At 43.3% G+C, this 13,746-nt stretch overlaps 1 protein-coding gene across 1 annotated transcript in view; it reads right to left on the bottom strand.

Annotated features, from left to right (window-relative positions):
• Positions 1 to 13,746, bottom strand: part of LOC124315275 (cytochrome P450 3A2-like) — a 317,765-nt gene that overhangs the window by 141,002 nt on the left and 163,017 nt on the right. The window lies entirely within an intron of this gene.

Genomic DNA, 13,746 nt, shown 5'->3' with positions numbered 1-13,746 from the left:
ATAATAAAAAAGAATAAAAAGGGAAAAAAATCACTCATGTCGACAATTGAATTGTACAAATAAGTTTAGGGCGGGAGACGACGCCTGGCTGCCCTTTTTTTGGGGAGATGATAAATTCCATCCATATGAAAAAAAGGAAAAAATCCGGCGGATGTGTTATATACCCACTGCGCAATTCGAACCATATAATATCGCCAAGTGGCATATTCTCTGCAGCAGCAAATAATAAAATGAAGAGGGAAATATATATAGAAATGCTGTTTTTTCTCTCTCTCTTTTTTAGATCCCTCCTTCTCCTGCTGCCTGGTTGATCTCTAATATTTCCAACCGGATCTATATACACATCGAAGAAGAAAGAATGGAAGGAGAGAGGGGTTATATAAGCGGCTTATTAGTCGATTCCCACCAAAGAGGATTTTTTCCCGGCTCTATTCGAAACGGCTTATATAAGATAAACAGAATCTTTTCCTTCCACGCATTCGATTTTTTCCATCGAGATTTTCCTGAGCTCGGATTCCGAACGGAAAAAATAAAAACTGTCGTCTATAACAAAATAATTTAGACATGTAACATCCAAGTGCGACACTGCTGGCTCACTTGATTATTTTTCCCCGGTCTCTCTAGCTGATTGAGAGCACGTGTAATTTGTAACATTGTCAATTATTGCCACGAAAGAAAAACAAAAAAAGGATATATAGCTGTCGGGTGGCACCGGAACTAATTAACCGGAACCAATTGGACACCCCCCCGAGCTATATAGATGAGTTTATATCCACTGTATACATAGTCACATCTTCTATTGAATAATAATAATTTAATAATCCTAGACAGATCTCTCTTGTTGCTACACAGCTCAGACTTGTATATAATTCCGACGGGGAGGGTAGAAATGTATCCACACAAAACCAACCCACGCATATATAGGAGCGATGTAGACATCAGCAGTTCTGGCTGGTGATGAGATCTTCTCATGTAATCAACTTTGGCGCATGACAGAACACACTCGCAGCCCTTTCATTTTCGTTTCTTCTTTTCTTTTTCTTTCCTGACGTTATACTAGTAGAATTCTAATTACTGGCCTCTTTTGCACGGACGACAACCGTGTAACAAATGGGCACCGCCAGCAGCAGCAGCAGCAGCAGCGGTACTGATATTTTTCCCCTTTCGTTCAAAACTTTCCGACACCTTTTTCACGACCTTATTGTTCTCTACTGCTGCTGCAGCAGTGCCCAAACTTTAAGAGATAAATCGTCAGTATATCTACATGAGTGTATATGAAGTGTGTAAATTGCGGTGGCCCTCACCAATCTGGCCACACTGCTTGCGCTGAGCAGGTGAAAGCGGTTGATCGGTATAGAGCCTTCCTTAACAAAAATGCTTGAGTCCTGTCGGTCGTGTCTATCCGATCCTATTCACTCCCCCAACAGCCTCAAATGTATTCAAGTCAACCTACGTCACTCCAGTCTCGCCTCAGCCTCTCTTGCCCAAGTTGTACTTGACTTTGATGTTGACATCGTCTTAATTCAAGAACCTTATGCACTGCCTTCCTTTCCTCCGGTAGTCGCAAATGTCCCACCTGGCTTTTCGTCTTATCATCAACTTTCCGATGATCATGCTTACGGTTCTGCCATTTTAATTCGTGATTCAATTGCTAGTGCGGGCAAACTTGTCTGTCGGCATATTTCAAACTTTGCTGCCTGTGTTGAACTTAAAACCAATGCCGGTCCATTACGTCTAGCCTCTGTTTATCTTCGCCCTTCCATGACTAATTTTTCGGCCTCAGTCACTCCGATCTTTGATGCGGTTGCCGCTCCCTTTACCATCATTGGAACTGATGCTAACGCCAGGTCTCAGCTATGGAACAGCAAGTCATGTGACAAGCGTGGCTCTGAGTTGGTGTCAATGTTGACTACTTTCAAACTAAATGTGGTTAATCGGCTGATTACTGAGCTTGACTTCATTCCTTCTGGCACATCTTTTGTAGATCTCACTCTTGCTGGCGACAAAGTCAGAGTTGATCGTTGGCTCTATCTCGCTACTCCTTCGCTCTCCGACCATCCGTACATTTTCTTTGAAATCGATCATGTTGTTTTTGCCCCCAAGCCTCAAAGGAAACCCTTTAGACCGTCAGTCCCAAAGCTTCCATGTGTTAATCGGGATCTCTTTTCCTCAAAATTGAAGTTCGCTCTTTCTCGTCTGCCCTCTCCTGTGCAAGCGGACTCCGTTGAGCAAGTTGAGCTTCAAATTTCACATCTCGTCTCGGCGATTTCAACGTGCGCGATGGAAGCAAAAGTCTCGCTACCTGCCAAGCCAGTAATTAAGGGCATGCCATGGTGGACCGTGGATCTCTGTGCTCTTCGGAGTAAAGCTCGCTTCCACCACAAGGCCTGGTCAAAACACAAGAATGCGGACAGTGAACTTCTGTACCGCCGTAGCAAAGCCGTTTACCAACGGGCACTAAGAGCGGCTAAGTGTTGTGCTTGGAAGAAGTTTAGGGAGAGCGCGAGTGATGGTGATGTTTTTCGGGCCCTGTCCGACTTCACTGGTAAATCAAGGTCTATTCAGCTCTCCTCGGAAATTCTCATCGACGGGACTCTCACGTCCGATCCGGTCGCGATTGCTGATGGTTGCGCTCGGCACTTTTTTCCAGTTGAACCTCCGTCTGACTCATCTCACTCTGAGATAGAAGCTACTGCCTGGTCCGCTCTCTCCCTCTCTCTTGATGAGACTCCCCCTGTCATTTCCGACTGGGAGTTTGAGACCGCTGCACGTTTGTTGAACTCCAAGTCTGCCCCTGGTCCTGATGGCTTATCTGCCGATCTTTTACTGTTTAGCCTTCCGCTGGTAAAGCCGTTTCTTCTGGTTATCCTGAATGCCTGCATCTCTCTGTGTTTCTTTCCGGTTTCGTGGAAGATCGCGAAGGTTGTTGTTATTGGCAAGCAAAACAAGAGCGATTACTCTACTCTAAATAGCTACAGGCCAATCAGTCTTGTATCCAACCTGGCAAAATTCCTTGAGAAAGTGATTCTCGGCCGGCTCGCCTGGTTTGCTAGTGTTAACGGGTGGTTCTGCGTTGATCAACATGGCTTTAGAGAAAATCGCTCTACTGAAACTGCGGCGCACTCTTTGGTGAATTACATTGAAGATGCGTTTTTTGATCAAAAAGTCTGTGCGTCCGCGTTTTTGGACATCAAAAGCGCGTTTGACTCGGCGTGGCATCCCGCTATAATTTCGGCTCTTGTTAACCGTGGGTGTCCCATCTACCTAACCAAAATTGTTGACAGCTTTCTCTCCAATAGACAGGCATGTTTTTCTATAAATGAGTATTGCCTTAAACGGAATGTTAACCTTGGGTGTCCACAAGGAGGGGTCCTGTCCCCCTTCCTTTGGAATCTGCTTGTAGACGATCTCCTCCGCATTCCGTTCCCGTTTCCAACTAAATTCAGTGGTTATGCCGATGATGCAAATATCGCAACGGTGCACAAGGACCCAAGCATCGCCACTCACAATCTGCAACTGGCATGTGACTCAATTGGAAAGTGGCTCGCCACCAAAAAATTGTTTCTCAACGCAGCTAAAACTGTTTTAGTCGTTTTCTCTCGCAAGCAAATCACTTGGGCCAATCTCTCCGTTCTAATCGATGGCACTAAAATTTCTCCATCCCACTCTACTTCATTTCTCGGCCTCGTCTTGGACACCAAACTTAACTGGGCAAATCATATCCAAGCTAAGTGTGTTTCTGCTAAACGGGCTATGATGGCTGTTAGCAGCTGTCTTCGGCAGTCGTTTGGTGCTGATTGTAAACGCTTACGCTTTCTATATTCCTCCGTTGTTGAACCCATCTTTACCTATGGTTGCTCGGTCTGGGTGTCCAGCTTGAGAACGAAAGCGGGTATCAAGAAGGTTCGCTCATTCCAACGCACAATTTGCCGCATCATTGCCTGTGCTTTTAAAACTGCCCCGACTGAATCCCTCATTCTTCTCTCTAATCTTTTACCTCTTGACCTCAGAATCTTAGAAATCGCCACTCTGCGTCTCCTCTCTCATCCACCTGGGTTGGTTTTCTCAAAAGTTTCACGCGACTTCATTTGCAAACGACTCTCCTTCGTGAACAACGACCACTTGCTGCCTCGTGTCAGTTTTCCTCTTCTCACCAACTGCCCACCCTGGAACATCCTTCTCTTCAGCTCTCTGCTTTCGTCCGTGGCTATCCCTCTCCTTCCAAGCACTCCCAGCACCCTCTATTGCTTTATTCGTGCCCACCACAGGCGTGGTGCGGCTGGTTTCTGTGTTGTGTTCACCGACTCTAGTGCAGTCCGCGAGGTTCTTAATTTCTCACTTCCCCCAGCGATCTCTTTCCGCACCGGCATGAGTTTAGCCTTTTCTACGGCCTTGGAGAAAATTGGAGAATACCGGCCAGCTTTCTCTGCGTGCGAGATTTTTGTATCAGAACAACTAGTTTTTATGCAGCCTGCGACCCAGCTCTATCCCATCGAGGCAAGAAATCTGGCCCTTCTTGCGACTTTCGGCAGTTTCTGCCATATTTTTACTACTGCGATTGCTAAATCTCCGGGTCTCATCCTAGCCCGTTTCTGGGCGCAAGCTCCTTCTCCTTTCTCGTCTTTGTTAGTCCCTTTTTCCCCATTACACGTGAAACATCTGATTAGGTCCACGCTATGGGATATCTGGAGCAATGAGTGGTCCTCCATACCGACTAATTTTAGTGCCAAAGCCTTCTTCCCAGTTGTGCGGTCTGCCAATGTGCTTCTTGAACGTAGAACTAATGCCACCTCTACCCAGCTTATCACCGGACACTGCTTCCTAAATTCTTATCTACACCGTTTTGGCCTCTCTCCTTCCGCTTCCTGCCTGTGTGGTGCCCCCTCCGAGACTATTCCACATTTCATTCTTCACTGCCCTATATTCTCATCTCTCAGATCAACCCTAGTCGATGTCGTCTCTTCCAGTGGTCATCCCTGGCCACCTCCTCTTCATATCTTTCCTCAGTGTAACCTTCTATGGAATGCCCTTACCGTTTTTGTTTCTCGCTCCAAACGCCTCATCCGCAAAAAACGCGTGTGGTGAGTGCCGTCTATGTTTGTTTTTGTTTGATTTTTTTCCTATAGGCCACCTGCACTTCCCAGTTTTTATCTGCCCGGTTTATTGTGGTTTGGGCCCACTGACTCCTGTCACTGGTGACCTCAGTCCGCCGACGGGTCAACGCTAAGTCTTTCGCCACTCTTGCGGAACGGCTCCCTTCGCAGACTGGTGCTGTGCAAACGGGATGCTGTCGCCGGCAATTTCGTGTGCGGAATTTTATTTTCTCTTAGTCCGTTTTAGCCTGTCATTCTCCATTCTCCTCTGTTGTCCGAGTGTTCGTTTTGTTCTTACTTTAATTTCTTGGCTTGTTCATCCACCTCCCTATCATCATTTTCTCTCATGGTCTCGTCTCTACATTTAACCCCGCCTCCTCTCTACCCTCGATTCTGCATCTATAAACGGTGATATGTCTTGAGGGGCTGTTTCCCGCCGCCACGGGTGGCCGCACCAACATATGCGGCTCCGGATCGGTAGGGACAGCAAGAGGGAAGGCGCGGTCTGTTTCCGTGATGCCACTCCCCGCCTCCTCTCTACTTTTGAGTCTGCACCTATAAACGGTGGTATGTCTCGAAAGGTCTTCTTCGCCATTTCGGGTGGCCGCACCACAACATGCGGCTCCGTGCTGGCGGGGAGGGCAAGAGGAGAGGCCGGTCGGATCTTTTCCAATAACTGAAGCCTGAGAGAGTGGATGCCAGTGCTTCCGTCCGTTAAGCCAAAATTTCCTCTGGTCGCTCTGTTTATATGCATCGTCCCTCCCCCTGACAGAGCAAACCCCACCACATGCCCGCACTAGTGCTGCCGTCAGGCCCAGCTCCCCTTTCGTATCGTACCTTTGCTATTTTGTGTCTCTTCCAACCCCCTTGTACATATGTAATTTTGTTAAATTGGACGTAATAAACTTGGGCAACACTCGGCCTCCGAGTCTCTGCCCAATTTAAACATTAAAAAAAAAAAAAAAAAATGAGGGGGGGGGGGCCGCCATCAAACAGCAGCAACTTGGGTTGCTGCTGCTGCTCTATAGGATTTTCTACGTACAGCAGTATAGTTGGAATATAGCGCAGCGTGTGTCGCTCTATAATATGATACACACGCCCGAAAGGATATAGTCTACACGCGGCTGGATATATATTTAAGGATCGACGTGTCTCCAGTATTTGACACTTTTTTCTATACTGTATGACGTCTGTCGTCTTAAACCTTTTATAAAATATAATAAGAATTCCTGTCTAACTTTTTATCTTTCTTTTTTCCCAAAAGAGGAGAAAACAAGTTTTTTGGGAATCTCATCACCCGAGGATCAGCAGCTTTTTCATTCGGTGACGATTGATATATCGTATCGATCCATCGGGGTGGAGGGCGGATGTCGCCCCCACCAGTTTCCCTTTTTTTATTTTATCTGAGTTGGGCCCACGCACCCCGCGCTAGATGTCGGAAATTCCAACTTATTTCAAGAAGAAAAATCCCAAATAGCTCAGCTTGGAATGAGCGTAATTATTATCTAGAGAAAAAGGAGTGATATCTACATTATATACGAGTGGACGGACATCAAAAGCTGCGCTCAGTTCCCAGCATAGCCCACGGTCTCTTCCTCCGGCATGACAGACACGTTCGCGACACACTGGGGGAATCTAAGAGAGAGAGACAAACCCATTTACCGTCACGCAGGAATCGTATATATATATATCAAATGCATTCCCGTTTCAACCCCATCTCCACACACACATTTGTGTGTGTGCATATGCCGGATGCCCATAGTTTTTTCCATCCATCACACACGCCTCCGCTCTCTGGTTTGTCAACATTATAGACGCACACACATGTATATAGGATATATCACCCTCCATCTTTTTTATTTTCATATTTGACGCTAAGACGTTCTGTCGTTCCCGGTGGCGGCGGGATAGAACGTGAATTGCTAGCAGACACACACAGCAGCCAACGTGAAGCTTCTCTCCATCGAGTGATGGAGCTATATTCGCATCGTTATTGATGACACCCATGGACCATCTATATATATATATATGTGTGCCACACCCTGCGCCACTAGATGGGCCACATTTATAGACGGCAGCAGAAGACTGCGGGACCAACAAACGAATAAACATTTTTGTGTTTCCACCATTTTTATTTCTTTTTATTGGCTGCATGTTTCTCTGCTGTATACCCGGCCACGGTGTCGTATTATATGTGTGTGTGTGTTTGTCATTGCTGCACTTGCGTTTTGCCAGCGGAAATGTGTGTGTAGAAAACGACTGCGTGTGTATATCGTTCAAGCTGCCGGTTTGGCCGAAGATGGATCGACTTTGGTACTAAGGCGGCGTGAACGCGGGTACCGCATCAGACACCCAAACAATTCCACACGAGATCGGTCGTTCTAATTTATGACTTATCGTTTGTGTTATATTGTTTTTCTGGGCCCGTGTGTGTGTTTTTTGTTTTTCGATTCAGGTCGATGGGGATTTTTTGTATATACTATCGTTAAACCCGATGAGAGTTGCTTATGTTCACGACAGATGGCGGCCGTTGTCGTGTCGCTCGGATAGTCATGGCGGCGAATTGCATGTTTGTTTGTTTGCCTCTCATTTCCACAAGATTTACCGGTGACTGTAGGCAGCGTACGTACGCCGCAAGGTACCCGAAGGGAATGTTAAGGGTATTCTAGTTGGTATAGTAGTATTTGTATAGTTTTACAAAGACAGAGCTATAGAATAGTTATAGAATAATAAAAATATTCTGTTATAAAGGTAGGCTTATTATTAAGATGGATTAATAACATTTAAAAAAAATTTCCGCATGTTTCTATCCAAACATTAAATAAAAATTAAATTCCAAAAAAACCTAATATGATATGGCGCGGCGTAAGGGTAAGGCGTGACTTTGGTGCGGCGGAGGCTTCGCCCCGCCACCCCACGTCACACCGGATCTTGTTAAAATTAAATTTAAGTAACTACCTATCAGCACTTCTGTTACTGGAGATTGATAGCGTTCGGTGATAACATACAGTGACTTCTATTCTATCATACAATAGTAGTCGATTGTCACGTTACGTTTATATCCCTGTCACATGTCTCTGTATTATCGTCTGCTATAACAGCTATTGAAATTCTGTCAAAAAGTAACCAGAACTCCGTTTGATCAAATGCCTGAATCGATTGCAGCCAAATTTTCAGAATAGATGTAAAAAATTGTAAGCTACCGATTACTGCCATTGAAATGCAATAAAATTGTTGATTACAATCAATAATTGCCAAAAACTAGTGCATCCATCTATGTAGTGTTACGAGAACTGAGGGTGCCCATGTAAACCATACTGCAAACGAAACTTTGACCAGTAACCCTTCGGGTAATTTATCAGGTAAATCAAACTGAATTGATAACTTACTTATGGTCGATTTAGTGCTTGTTTTAATTTTCACAATGTGTTTCAATATTGTTTACATGGAATTAACTGAAATGAGCAGCCTCGCAGCATGTGACAAGAGTCCACAGAGGTCCCATGCAATTTACAGTGATAGAACTTTTCTGTTATTCAAGTTACAGTTTTTGAGGATGGAACTTTTTCAAGGTATAATAAGCTAAGGAACTTCTTAATTAGAAATGTTTTTTACTTTGGAATTATCTTTCGGCCCCCATAGCTAATCATAGGCCAGTTAGGCTTGACTTCTGTAGAATGTTAATGAGGTGAAAGCATTTATGGGCTGGGAGCTTTACATGAATTCTGTTCTGTCCTATTTGCAGAAAAGTTGTCTTTTGCTACCTGTGCAGCTGTATGTCTCATTTTGTGCTAAACAAAAAAGTACGTAATTAATAGATATGACTGAATTGTGAAAACGACAATAGAGCCAACAAGCCAAACATATCCCCAGTTAAGGCAAAGTCACACCAGCAGCACTTGACAGCAAAAGATATCTATCACAGAGGAGTAGATGTCACTGTTGTCAGATCAAGCGGGATATCAGGATAGCTCTATTAGAAATCCTAAGAAAAGTAAATGATTCAGTTTTTCAGACGGTTCCCGCAGAGTTTATATCCTTCCAGGGTTTCCTTTTAGATTGCTACGCAAAAGCAAAATGAAAAGAAACAAAATAAAATAACACGAAAATCAGTTGAAAAAATTGTCAAGACTATATAAGTGAAATATGCGTTTAAATGAATTAAACGCATGTTTATTTGAGATTTAAGTAAGATTTGCATTCATTAAAAAAAGCAGACAAAACTTTAATTCGATACTAATTCAACGTTCCTTTAACAGATGGTGACGATATTTCAACAATCTTGTGAAAAAACATCTTCAACATTTGCGAATCTACTTTAAACAACCTGACCTAACTTAAAACTAACTTAACTAAATTGTTGTAAAAGTTTTCGCACTTTTCGCATACACTGTCGATGTTTTCTCACACTATTGTCGAAATATAGGTACCATGTGTCGAAGGTCATTGAATCGGTGCCAAAGTAAAGTTTTGTCGGCTGACCGTCAGGATAACGGCAGCCATTCTTACGGGTAATCTGATCATTTCTTGATTTCAGCGGGAATTCAGGTAGCAATAATCATCCAGGTCCGGTCTGTTAATTCCCCGCTTCAATTTGTAGCTCTCTTCATCTTCAACACTCCGATTCTCGACATTCCATCACTTCAGCAACACTCCGGTTCTCAACACTTCATCATCCACACTCCATTCTTACGGGTAATCTCATCATTTCCGGATTTCAACAGGAATTTAGGTAGCAGTAATCATCATCCAGGTCCGGGTTGTTTTTCCTCCTGTTCAATTTGTAGCTCTCTTCATCATCCAGGTCCGGTTCTAAACACCCCACCACTTCATCATCCACACTCCATTCTTACGGGTAATCTCATCATATCCGGATTTCAACGGCAATTCAGGTTGCAATCAATATCAAGGTAAGGGTCGTTAATTATTTCCTTGATTGTAGTTTGGCTCTTTCTGTCAATCGTTTTCCTTTTGCTGCAACCATTTTCGCTTGTTCCTTGAGATCCTTCGCTCTCTTCATCATCAAAATTCCGGTGCTTCGTAGTAGTTTTGTTAACTCGCTCTCTTCCGGTTTCTGTTTTTCACTTAATCCGAGCTTGATGAGCCACTTTTTCATCCAGGATTTTTTGGTTTCGGTAGATTTCGAATCCGTTTTCGACTCGCCGGTATTCTGCAGGTCACTTTCAGCATTCTCTGATTCGGCTACACTATTTGAGCACTCAGCCGCCACTTCTAGTTCTATAAGAGCATTAGAGAGCGCTGCAGCATGCCCTAGAGCCAATCTTTCTGCTTTTTTAGCAGACCGGACGTTCGTTACTGGGGTGTTCAACATTTCCTGTTTTTCTTTTTGCAAGAGTTCAATGGTCTGGCGTGACTGAATCGCCTCCGTTTCCAATTGAGAAATTTGTTCTGACATTCCTTCATTTACTCTCCCTAAATGACGCAATGCTCTTTGCAAGCCGTAGTTTTCTGCGTTGATTTGTAACTCGACGGAACGCCAATCAGCTTTTTGTTTGATAACACTTTCTTTAAGAGCGACCATCTCCTTCTCCAGTTCTTCTTTTTCTCGTTGAACGACTGCAGCGTTCTTTTTAAACTCTTCAAACTCATCTTGCAACAACAGTTTTCGACCGATTTCTTTCCGGATTTCACAATCAGCTAACTGAAGGTTGGCCTTGAGTTGAAGGATCTCCGTAGCTTGCTTATCGATGAAATGTTGCACTTGTTGAGCAGTGCAGAAGGTTAAGTCGATTCCCTCTTTGATTTGATACTTTGTATCGAGGAAAAAACCGAAGTTTGTCATTGATAAGTCGTCAGATTCAAAGCTGTTTTTAATTGAATCAAATTCACGAAGCGATAATTGGGAATTAAGCTTCCGGGAATGGTCGACCTTTGATTCTTCGGGATGCTCACTAATCCGAGTAATATTGCTATCAGGTGATGAGTTACAGTCAGGTTTCCACATAACGGATGTTATGCAGTCAGGGAGAATCATTTCGGATTTTGGTACTCGAAACAAGTTTCCCAATGGTTCAGGTTGGATTTCTATTTCAAGCAGTTCGGTATTCATTTTGACTACTGAGACAATTTGATCCATCGGTTGTGTTGTCATCTGATTAATGGTCGTCCTCCATTCAGCGTTATGTAGGTGCTGCCGATACGTGGCTCTTCCGCAACCAAGTCAAACGAGATCTTTGTGTAAAATTGCCATATTTCTACATTTCCTATTTAAAAATAATTCTAATTCATATAATCTCCACATTTTAACCATTATTATTCAATAAATAACTAGATTAAGAAATCAATTAATTAATATGGATGACCGATTTTAAAACCAATAGATCCAAAAAACAGTATTCGTGTCTCCAGCCGCCGTCGCATCGGCAGCACTTACTAAAGTTTTCTATGAGAGCGGAGTTTCTAGATGTCGTTGGTGTCGGATCAATTGGGATGGCCCTAGTAGAAATTCTATGAAGAGTAGGATTCGGTAGATCGGTAGATCCGGTGATCCGGTTCCAGAGAGGTTATCCTTCCAAGGCTCGGAAGGATTCAAAATTCATTGATTAATTATTTGATTACATTGTGCATTGCTACGGGGAAGGAGCAAAATGAAAAAGAACAAAATAAAATTACACGATAATCAGTTGAAAAAATTGTCATTTTTCTCCTTCGTAGCAATCTATAAGGGAGCCCTGAAAGGATATAAATTCTGCTAGTACCGGCTGAAACCGAATCGTTTACTTTTCTTAGGATTTCTAATAGAGTTATCGTGATATCCCACTTGATCCGACACCAGGGATATCTACTCCTCTGTGATAGATATCTTTTGCCGTCAAGTGCTGCCGATGCGAATTTGCCTTAACTGGGGAAACGTTTGGCTTGTTGGCTCTATTGCCGTTTTCAAATCTTTCATATCTATTAATAAATTGATTTCTACATCAAACTATTAATTGAATAAGTATGGTAAAAATGTGGAGATTTTATGAATTAGAATTATTTTTAATTAGGAAATGTAGAAATATGGAAATTTTACACAAACATATCGTTTGACTTGGTTGCGGAAGAGCCACGTATCGGCAGCACCTACATAAGGCTGAATGGAGGACGACCATTAATCAGTTGAAAACACAATCGATGGATCAAATTGTCTCAGTTGTCAAAATGAACACCGAAATCCTTGAAACAGAAAACCAACCTGAGCCATCCGGAAGCTCGTTTCTGGCACCAAAATCCGAAATGATTCTCCCTGACTGCATAACATCCGTTATTTGGAAACCTAATTGTACCTCATCATCTGACAGCAATATCACTCACATTGGTGAGGATCCCGAAGAATCAAAGGTCGACCATTCCCGGAAGCTTGATTCCCAATTATCGCTTCGTGAATATGATTCCAATCAAAACAGCTTTCAAGAATCTGACGACTTATTAATGGGAAACTTCGGTTTTTTTCTCGATACAAACTACAAAATCTTCCGCACTGCTCAAGAAGCTCAAAATGTCATCGATAAGCAAGCTACGGAGATCCTTCAACTCAAGGCTGGTCTTGAGTTAGCTGATCGTGAAACCCGAAAAGAAAACGGTCGAAAACAGCTGTTGGAAGAAGAATTTGAAGAATTCAAAAAGAACGCTGCAGTCGTCCAGCGAGAAAAAGAAGAACTTGAGAAGGAGATAGTCGCTCTGAAAGAAAGCGTTATCAAACGAAAAGCTGATTGGCGTTCCGTCGAGTTACAAATCAACGCAGAAAACTACGGCTTGAAAAGGGCATTGCGTCATTTAGAGAAGTTAAATCAACGAATGATGGAGAAAAATGAATCCCTTATATTTTCAACTAGAAGTGCGGATGAAATGGTCGAAAAGTACGAAACTACAAGGGATGATCTCCAATCCACCATAGTTCAATTGAAAACGAAGCTATCATCGTGCCAGTTCCAAATTGATGAGCTCAAGAAGGACGAAACATTTTTCCGCGAATCTTCTTCGAAATCTGAATTAACCGCAACCCAACTCAGAAAAGAAATTGAGGACTTGAGAGCAGAGATGAAGAGCCAGGAAGAAACCTTTTCGTTGAAATTCTCGCAAGTGGACCGCATCAGAGACGAAAACAGCCTCAAGTCTAATTTTGAAAAATCCACCATTAATCAACAAAACGCCAAATCTGAGTTGGCATTGAAAATTTCTCAGCTGGAAACGGAGGCGATTCAATCACGCCAGGCAATTGAACTCTTGCAGAAGGAAAACCAGAAAATGCAGAACACGCGAGAAACTTTCGTCCTGTCGGCTCAAAAAGCAGAAAAATTGGTTCTAGAGCAAGTTGCATCGCTCTCTGATGCTCTTGCAGAACTAGGAGTTGCGGTTAAGTGTTCAAAGAGCGTAGCCGAATCAGAGAATGCTGAAAGTGACCTGCAGAATACCGGCGAGTTGAAAACGGATTCGAAATCTACCGAAACAAGAAATGCATCCTGGCTGAAAAAGTGGCTCATCAAGCGCGGATTAAGTAAAGAACAGAAACCGGAAGAGAGCGAGTTAACAAAACTACTACGAAGCACCGGAATTTTGATGATGAAGAGAGCAAAGGATCTAAAGGAACAAGCGAAAATGGTTGCAGCAAAAGGAAAACTCTTGACAGAGAGAGCCAAACAACTGTCATGGA

This window comes from Daphnia pulicaria, chromosome 11, assembly GCF_021234035.1.
Source record: "Daphnia pulicaria isolate SC F1-1A chromosome 11, SC_F0-13Bv2, whole genome shotgun sequence".
NCBI lineage: Eukaryota > Metazoa > Arthropoda > Branchiopoda > Diplostraca > Daphniidae > Daphnia > Daphnia pulicaria.
The sequence above is the reverse complement of the archived record's forward strand: the minus strand, read 5'-3'. Positions and strand labels throughout refer to the sequence as shown.